General features: G+C 54.0%; 1 long non-coding RNA gene across 1 annotated transcript; it reads left to right on the top strand.

Moving 5' to 3' along the window:
* The first annotated feature begins 3,203 nt into the window (after positions 1-3,203).
* Positions 3,204-7,251, top strand: LOC138491471 (uncharacterized). The gene is made up of 3 exons (XR_011276016.1): positions 3,204-3,281; positions 4,290-5,741; positions 6,728-7,251. It is a non-coding gene; the product is annotated as an uncharacterized lncRNA (long non-coding RNA).
* The last annotated feature ends 1,133 nt before the right edge of the window (positions 7,252-8,384 follow it).

Below are 8,384 nucleotides of genomic sequence, written 5' to 3' on the forward strand. Positions count from 1 at the left end.
CTGGGGAGGCCCAGGGGCCACATCGGCCAAGTCCCTCAATGATGAAGGCAGATTGCATGGCCAGCTGCTGGCATGGCCATCTCCATGCTCAGGGCGGGGAGCGCTGCACTCCCCCTTTCACCCGAGGCTTGTTGATGTTCCTCGGCCGTGTCCACTGGCCGCACGCCCCTGGGTCAGCTCAGAATCAAGATTCCCTGAGGGCGCACGAGCACTCCTTTGGGAAGCCGCTACCCTTCGGCCATGCGATGACTTCGGCCCCCTGCGGGCGGGATGTGCTGCCCTCCATGCCATCTTTTCCGATCCCTTGCCCCCCTTCTGTTTTTTTAACCGGGGCGATGTGCACACAGGACCGCGCTCCCCGAGCCACCCACGGGCGCCTGATCTTCCAGGCCTCACCAGCCACACCATGCCCCCATTATTTCTTCACCTTTTTTTCCACGGGCCCAGGCAATGATGGGCCCGCCCCATTGGTTCCCTTGTGGGGGGGGGCCCTTGGGGGCAGCAGCACCGCGGTGGGCGGCCAATGGTGCCGGCAGGCATACCGGGGGAGGGGCGGGCAGCCACCCATTCTCATTCACCTTGCGGGCCCAGTTGTTGTTGGGCCCGCCTTTATTATGTGGCGGCCGATGCGTGGGGGGCGTGGGGTACTGCGTGGCTGCCCCGGCCGCCCGCATCTCCTCATTGCGGCCGATGCCGCGGGCAGTCCCCCGTCAAAGGAGGAGGGGGGGAACCCACGCGGCCACCGCCGCCATCGTGTTCGGGGCCGCCTCCGCTGAACGGCGGCCCCCTTCCCAGCTGACTCCTTCGCGGCTCACAGGCCCCGACGGGGTTGGGCCCGCCTTCACTTGGTGGGGGGCAGGCTCACCTCGCCGCGGCCGACGCCGCCATCTCCTCTGCCTTTCCCCACGCTGTCCGGGCAGTACTTTTGCAAGCCCAGTTGGAGTTGGGCCCGCATCCATCCTCCTGTGGCGATGTAAGCCGCTCCTCATTGCAGCCGACGCCGGGGCACCCTCACTCCCGACGGGGGAAGAGGCAGCCCCCGCGTTCTTCACTGCGGCGCGGGCCGCACACTTCTCCCCCCTCCGTTCCCGCGGCGGGGTACACCGACACACACACGGCCGATGCCGTGGACACTCACTCCCCCGCAGGGGAAACACCTCATCCCTGCTCTTGATGGTGGGGGAAGATCCTCTTCCTCTTTGGCGGGCCCTGCCCGAGATGGGCCCGCCTCCGTCCATGCGGCACAGCCGCCGACCTGTTCCGTCTCCCTCGGGGGACGGGGCGGGCAGCTTGCCAGCCTTCTTTTGCGGGGGCCCAGCTGGTGTCGGGCCCGCCATCCTATGTTTGCCGCTCCTCCCCTCCGCGGCTTGCGGGTGGGGGAGGGGCAGCACCTCCTCCGTGGCCGACGGCCGACGCCGCAGAAACTTCTCTCCCCCACGGGGATAGGGGGGAAAGTCATCTCCGCTCCTCCACATCGCGGGCCCAGATGGAGATGGGCCCGCACCATATCTTCTTCGGGGCACGCGGGGCCCCTCGCCTCGTCGCCATTGTTGGGGGCTGCTCCGGATCACCGGGCAGCCCCGTGTTCGGGTCGGGTGGCACCCGACAACATACACACTTCGGCGGCGCCCATGCCGCATACTCAGGGGTGGGGGTTCCGCCCACCCCGCTCCAGAGCACCGGAGCCCCGCACACGTGGCCAGGTCCACCTGGCCACCACGGCCCCAGCTCTGGGGGCACCGAGGCTGGGGTCGCATCCCCAACCCGCCTCACATGGCTGGGGGACCCACAGGGACGGCGTTGCCCGGCCGGGACACCGTCCGGACGGCGTTGCCCGGCAGGGGCACCGTCCTCAAGCTGGGCCCCGTCCTTGGGCCCAGCACACGTGGCGAGGCGCCATCCTGGCGCCAGCACAACACACTCACGCGGAGTCAGGTTCACTCGTGACTGCCGAGCCGGAAGCGGCTCGGACCTTTTATTAGGTTGGTCACATGAGTAACCATGTGACCACACAACTCCGTGGAATGTACCATGGCCCCTCACAGGGGTGCCATGCAACAGGCAGGGTGGGTGTCAGCCTGTTTTTGTTTTGTTACCAATTCACGTGTTAAATAAAGTTGAGAGAAAAACACATGAGAGAGAGTTAGCACTGCAGACACCTGGCCACACTGCAGGCAGGCAGCCTGGGGAAAAGAAGTTGTACATGAAGTAACTTTAAACACACACGGATGGATGTAATAGTGTATATTTTTTCGCCTCCCGCTGATGTGAGCAAAAAACGGCCCATATGAAGTTCAATCTCAATCGGCCCTAGGGTGAATGTCCGAGTGGCGTGTCCACTGTTGCCTACAACCTATACCACTTCAAACATCATGGTCAAATCCCTAACACAGCTTGCCATGCAGCCTATCTACACTTACACATGTCTAATGTTAGTTGGCCTTTATCTATGTATGTCCACCCATATATTCTCACTGGTGACTGTTCCATTTACTCCCCCTCCTCACAACCTGGTCAGAATTGAGTGACCCCATTTTAAGAAGCTCATTGCTTCCTGTCAAATCTGATCTATTATCTATTGCATGCTCTTTTGTGATAAAAAAGAGCATTGTTCCTTCATGTATACATAAATAAATAAATACATAAATAAATGGTTACTCATGAAAGGCCCCTTAATATGTCTTGGATTACAACTCCCCTCATCCTTCACCGCTGACTATGCTGGACAAAACAATCTACAATGTTGAAACAAGCAGATACACAATTATTATTTAAGTTACAAGGACACCTATTCTCGCTTTTATTGTTTGGCAACCATTTGATAGTTACGGGTGACGGTGAATGTTTGTTGACGTCATTGTGTTAGTTGTGTTGGTTGAAGGTATCATTGTAGCCCACATTGTACCAAAGGGAGCTGCATATTCGTATGCGTGTTTCTTGAAGAGCCGCTGCACTGCACCTGATGGTGGCATCTGTGAAACTGCTAAGCATTCATCAGGTGTGTGAGACCGGTTCTACTGCATACCATGCACACCCTTCAGGGAAACTGTGGTAAAGTCCCAGAGCAACAGGAAATACACGGCCCAGGGTGAAGCATGGGTAACCCGCACTCTGTCATTCATCGGTGTGAAAGGCGTGGTCACTGTAGTCTAATATGCGCGCCTTACTTCCTTGGAGATTGTTGTATATGTGCGCGCTTCACACGGAAAGGTCGCGAGCGCGCATCCTGCCCTCACAGCCAGGTTAAAGACGGTCCTTCTCATCCCCGTTTAAAGAAACAAGTAAGTGGATCTACCTGTGCTGTTCCATCACCGTTACTAGACACTCACACATCTCTTGTGGACTCTCGCTGGTACAGGACTTGCCCCACACATACAGTGGACTGTATTCTGCTCGGCTGCAGTGACACGCTCTCATCTGTGTCTCAGAAGTACACATCGGTCTATAATATAGCTGCGGCCTGTCATCTTTTCCATTCACACTTTATAGTCTCATATGTTTTGAGGAAAAAACTAAACTCGTGATTTCTCTATATTGGATGATCAAGTATGGACAAACCCAATGGGTTTGGCTATTGTGTAGTGGAAGGGTTTTCTGGGTTAGAACACAGGCATTGAAGCTATGAGGGCGAGAGAGCAGAATGAGAGGGGGTGTCAAGAGACAGGGGCAGTGCTGGTGCTGCAGTGAGGGGCAGAAGTGGCGATGGTTGTATAAAGAGAGAGGGGTCAGCGGGAAAAACCTTGTTGCAGGCATTATTGAAAATGCTGAAATGTGGAGATTTGTAACGTCTGAAATGAAGTTAAGACTGAGCTACAATCAATCCCGTGACATGGGTGTCTCGGGCAGTCATTCCACGACTCAGAACACAATTGCAGCGAGACCACAAGTGACGTGGGTAATAGTGTCTACAGAACTTTAACATGTCAGTGCAGTACCTTACATGCTCTGGTTTGGCTGCGGAAAAACAGTGTCATGTAATTGTTTTACTCAACCCTTCAGCATTCTCAAAGTTATCAGAGGAGCATCATTGACATGAAACCAATGAATAGGTGAATACATGAAAGGCTTGTTGGCACGAAAGACACGTGGGACTGGGTCAGAGTCGGTCACATGTCAGGTGTACTTGACTCTGCTTTTCATCCTTCACTCTTTGCAGGTCAATAAACAAAAACCTTTACATTGGATTATACTAAAATGTATATGCTTCTCTCTTTTCTCTCTCAACCTCCCCTGCTGGCCTACCTGAACTACCTGTCTGCTGTTCCTGCTGGTTGCTTGGTTACCCTCAGAGTCTCACTGGATAACAGGGTCTTTCTTGATCAGTCACCCTTGCACTGCCTCCGGGCATACCATGAACTTAAGTACTGTAACTCTACAGTCCCTTGTTCTCCTTGCACTACCCAGAGCCGCGCTGCCCTGGCCGCACTTACTCAGAGCATTGCTGCCCTGTTTTCCCCTGCCCTGTCCCTTGGCCTCCCCCTCCCTTTCCCCTTGCACGTCTCGTTCTCACATTTGCATGATCTGAATCACACAAGACCTAGTAAGATCATTTGTCTTGTCCTCCCTCTGTCTTCCCTCCCTTGTCTTGTCACGCCTAGAAATACTTGTGTACAGGCACATTATAAATGACCTGCCTGTACATCATGCAAATTAACAAGGGGGGTCCTGGGAGTCCCTCTGCCAGGCATTAGTCCTGGTTACTGGTTAGGAGAGACTTACCCAGAGTCTTTAGCTCACTATCTTTCACAGAGAAGAAATATCCTAAACATATCAGTCTTTGTCCTGCCCTGGGGCAGTCCAGCAACGAAATGCTAGGCAATTCTCCTCTGAACAAGAGTACCAAGAGAAACCCCAGACACGTGTTTTGGTCTGGTTGGACCTCATCGATAGGGTGGATCTGTGCCTCTCTAAGAATAGTGAGCAAGGGGTCCACGTCTGGATTCCCCTAGTAACTTAGGGTGAGACCCAAAGTTACTTAAATATGCAAATTAACAAGGGGGGTGCTGGGAGTCCCTCTGCCAGACATTAGTCCTGGTTACGAGAGACTTACCCAGAGTCTTTAGCTCACTATCTTTCATAGAGAAGAAATATCCTAAACATATCAGTCTTTGTCCTGCCCTGGGGCAGTCCAGCACCAAAATGCTAGGCAATTCTCCTCCTAACCCCTGAGCAGATACACACCCTGTACCGTCTGGACCGGGATACCATCACCAGCATCGTGGACATGATACAGAACGACATTGTGAGCCTCATAGACATCCGAACTGCCATCCCCCCTCTACTCAAGGTGGTGACTGTGCTCCACTTCCTGGCCACAGGCACCTACCAGCATACAGTGGGGCAGATGCATGGCATCTCACAACCAGTATTCTCACGCACGCTGACCCAGGTACTCGATGCCCTCCTGAAGCATGCATCTGAACACATATTCATGCCACGGACTGCCCAGGAGATCGCAAACACCAAAGTTGGGTTCTAGTCACTGCCAGGCATCCCAAGTTGCATCGGGGCCATCGACTGTACCCATGTGGAATTGGTGGTCCCACATCACAATGAAGTAGTCTGCCAAAACAGGAAGCAATTCCACTCCATCAGTGTCCAAATGGTATGTGACGCCAACAAGATAATCACACATTGCTGTGCCCGATTTCCCAGATCAACCCATGATTCCATGGTCTTGCGGAACTCAACTATTCCACGCTACATGGAGCGACAAGCCGGACAATGTTCGTATCTACTTGGTGAGTAGCAGGGCAAGCACATGACAGTGTGATTGGGGGGGGAGATACTTACTCCAATTGGGTGTGATTGGGGGGGAGAGATACATACTCCAACTGGGTGTGATTGGGGGCGAGAGATACTTACTCCAACTTGGTGTGATTGGGGGGGAGATACTTACTCCAACTGGGTGTGATTGGGAGGGGAGAGATACATACTCCAACTAGGTGTGATTGGGGGGGCAGAGATACTTACTCCAACTGGGTGTGATTGGGGGGGGAGAGATACTTACTCCAACTAGGTGTGATTGGGGGGGCAGAGATACTTACTCCAACTGGGTGTGATTGGGCGGGGAGATATACATACTCGAAATGGGTGTAGCTTGTCGTCCGTCGGACAAATGCACATACAGATGTACGCCAATGTCCATCTGGGAAGGCCGCAACGTACTTGAGATGAACGGACATGCAAGTATAAGCTACACAACATAGATGACAATCCAGGTCTAGAAACATTAAACATCCATCCACATTGCACAACATTCCACGCCACAAAATACACAAATGTCATACATGCCGTCAAGATAGTCATACAGAATTAGCGCAGCACAACATCAATAATGCAATGTGCCCTTGAATGCATGCAAAGGGATCACCCCTTGCATTGCATTGCACCACGCACCTATAGCACCACTGAAGTGATGCCTCTCAGCATGGCAACATCAATGTTGGAATGGCAGTACACCAGCTGTGTGGTACCAGATCTGCCTGGGCCCAGGGACACCTAAGACCTGGCCTCACCCAGGACATGTCAGTTACTGTTGGAGGCATTAATGGGGCATGTCTACTTGCAGGGTCGAGCTCACCTTGCACATTGCAGTCACACAGACCGTCTGCATGTATACTGTTAATTGTGTACTTCGATCACAATGCAAAGTCAATTTGTGTAATATGAACATGCCGCTCTTGAGGTTAACTGTAACAGGACCCCATTCGTCCCCCCCATACAGGTGATGCTGGCTATCCCCTGAAGAGGTGGCTCCTCACCCCTGTACGGAACCCACAGAACAGGCACAAAGAGGAATACAATTGTGCACATACCCGTACCCGCATTGTGATCGAGCAGACTTTTGGCCTTTTGAAGACACAGTTTAGGTGCATTAGCAGATCTGGTGGCGCTCTCCTGTATGGCCATGAGAAGGTGGCCAAGATCACCATGGCATGTGTCATGCTGCACAATATGTGTATCAGACGGAATGTGCCACTGCCCCCTGACGTTGAAATAGAAGCACCTGATGAGTATGATGATGGTGATGAGGATGGAGGTGAAGGGGATGCAGGTCATGCAAGAGGGGATGGCCAGGAGGGACGTGCTGTGAGACAGCATCTGATCAACCAAATATTCTGAGTAACATGGTTTCTTACTGTCACATGGATATGGGTAGTAATGCACTGGTGTCTGTTTGGAAGCGCACAATGGACCCTGTCGTCAATAAAGTACACATACACAATGAAGAAGTCCAAGCCTGTGTTTTGATCAAACACTAGTGTATTAAGGAACGTAAAGATGAAAATGTGCATGTCCCCAAACATCCCACCACCCTTCCCCCCACCCTCCACAACAGTCCCATAACACCCTTCCCCCCACCCCCCACAACAGTCCCATAACACCCTTCCCCCCACCCCTCCAACAGTCCCATAACACCCTTCCACCCACCCCCCACAACAGTTCCTCATGTGTCTGCCACAATGTTTCCGTCTAGCCATACACGCGGAAGCTTGACCATGCACTCCCTATTGGCCATTGCCAACACCAGCATTGGGAGGCTGCCTAGACGTGCGCCTGGTGGTGCGCGAGGAGCGGCGGAGGGGGCTTGTCTGCCTCAAACTGGCGGATGAGGAAGTGGCTGACTGTCCTGGTGGTGGTGGTGGGAAGTGGCGGTCCATTGCGTCTGCTATCCGTGTGAGGACCTCCCTAAGTCGGACAATATCCCCACACAGCCTGTCTGTACAGGCCTCCATCCCCTCCCTGGAGTGCCTTGCTGTCTCCGTAATATCTGCCCTGAGACGGCAGGCTCCTCCACATGCTGCCCAACCAGCACAGTTATTTCCTGTTGCCGCTGGCTGATGCTGACCAGGTCGAGGGCAGTGTTGGGTTCTGATGGTGTGGCTGCTGTGCCCTCTGATGCAACCAGGTCAACAGATGAAGCCACCGGGGGGCTACTAAAAGCTCCCATGTTGTCCTCGCCAGTGACATTAGACCCAGGTGTCTGCTGTGGTGATGGCTCAGGAGTTCCAGGGGGGGTTGGGGTGTGCATCTCCATGTAGAAATCGGTTGTATCCTCCACATCTGATAGTGGTGAAGTGGCTGCCGCCTCTCCTGCGGAACTAGCTGCAGCTGAGGGTGGGTCCTCCGTGGCTGGGATCGGTGGTGGTGGGTTCACCTCCGGAGGTGGGGCAGTTGTTGGTGGTGTGGCAACTTGTGTCTTGGCAGTGGCGCTCCACCGATGTTTGACACTCTGCATCTGGACCCTTCCACCTTTGCCCCTTGATGTTGTGGGGGTGTCCTCTGTGTCCTGTGCCCTTGTTTTCTTACTCGCAGGGGGTGCCTGAGATGCATTGCCAGCATCCTCACTGTCTGTATGTGAGCCTGTCGGGGACATGAAG

Source organism: Ambystoma mexicanum, chromosome 10, assembly GCF_040938575.1.
Source record: "Ambystoma mexicanum isolate Mex_15411 chromosome 10, UKY_AmexF1_1, whole genome shotgun sequence".
NCBI lineage: Eukaryota > Metazoa > Chordata > Amphibia > Caudata > Ambystomatidae > Ambystoma > Ambystoma mexicanum.